At 46.7% G+C, this 1,446-nt stretch overlaps 1 non-coding gene across 1 annotated transcript; it reads left to right on the top strand.

The window, feature by feature from the left end:
• Positions 1–818: 818 nt before the first annotated feature.
• Positions 819–893, top strand: Trnas-cga (transfer RNA serine (anticodon CGA)). The gene has a single exon. It is a non-coding gene; the product is annotated as a tRNA-Ser (tRNA).
• The last annotated feature ends 553 nt before the right edge of the window (positions 894–1,446 follow it).

The raw sequence follows: 1,446 nt of genomic DNA on the forward strand, positions 1-1,446 counted from the left end.
CTGCCAGGAAGTTTCATATCAGCGCACACTCCGCTGCAGAGTGAAAATCTCATTGTGGAAACATCCCCCAGGCTGTGGCTAAGCCATGTCTCCACAATATCCTTTCTTTCAGGAGTGCTAGTTCTGCAAGTTTCGCAGGAGAGCTTCTGTAAAGTTTGGAAGGTAGGAGATGAGGTACTGGCAGAAGTAAAGCTGTGAGTACAGGGCGTGAGTCGTGCTTCGGTAGCTCAGTTGGTAGAGCACTTGCACGCGAAAGGCAAAGGTCCCGAGTTCGAGTCTCGGTCGGGCACACAGTTTTAATCTGCCAGGAAGTTTCATATCAGCGCACACTCCGCTGCAGAGTGAAAATCTCATTGTGGAAACATCCCCCAGGCTGTGGCTAAGCCATGTCTCCACAATATCCTTTCTTTCAGGAGTGCTAGTTCTGCAAGTTTCGCAGGAGAGCTTCTGTAAAGTTTGGAAGGTAGGAGATGAGGTACTGGCAGAAGTAAAGCTGTGAGTACAGGGCGTGAGTCGTGCTTCGGTAGCTCAGTTGGTAGAGCACTTGCACGCGAAAGGCAAAGGTCCCGAGTTCGAGTCTCGGTCGGGCACACAGTTTTAATCTGCCAGGAAGTTTCATATCAGCGCACACTCCGCTGCAGAGTGAAAATCTCATTGTGGAAACATCCCCCAGGCTGTGGCTAAGCCATGTCTCCGCAATATCCTTTCTTTCAGGAGTGCTAGTTCTGCAAGTTTCGCAGGAGAGCTTCTGTAAAGTTTGGAAGGTAGGAGACGAGGTACTGGCAGAAGTAAAGCTGTGAGTACCGGGCGTGAGTCGTGCTTCGGTAGCTCAGTTGGTAGAGCACTTGCCCGCGAAAGGCAAAGGTCCCGAGTTCGAGTCTCGGTCGGACACACAGTTTTAATCTGCCACGAAGTTTCATTATTATTATTGTTATTATTATATATCGATACCTAGTATGCAGAAGTCAGTGCCTCAATATCCTCTGTTACTTGACAAAGGCCACTGCCAAATTTTACAGTACTTGTTACATGGTACCCTGATCCTATTTTTTCCTTCCGATGTTGGCGTAGAACCCTTTGATGTCTGCTACCTAGCAAAAAGATATTTGTTTTTGTACTAAACTTAGGTCCTGACCTATCAACTACATTCTTATTATTGGTATGCTGTGTCCTGTTTTCTTTTACAGCTGAATAAGGCCCTCTCCCACCCATTTTAGCAGGCAACAGGCAATATATGTTGTACATGCTTCTTGCTCCTATCCTGCTAAGTTTTCCCAATTCCCCCAACTACTCTAACACAGTTTTCATGTCCTCATTCTCTGCCTGAAGGGCACATATCTTCACCTGTTCTTCTGTGATCTTCCACTCTTTTACATATCCAAGGGAGAACCTCACTATGACCTTTCCTTTGTCCCTATGCATTCACCTCAGTGAAACCACAATTCA

Source organism: Schistocerca gregaria, chromosome 2 (assembly GCF_023897955.1).
Source record: "Schistocerca gregaria isolate iqSchGreg1 chromosome 2, iqSchGreg1.2, whole genome shotgun sequence".
Lineage (NCBI taxonomy): Eukaryota > Metazoa > Arthropoda > Insecta > Orthoptera > Acrididae > Schistocerca > Schistocerca gregaria.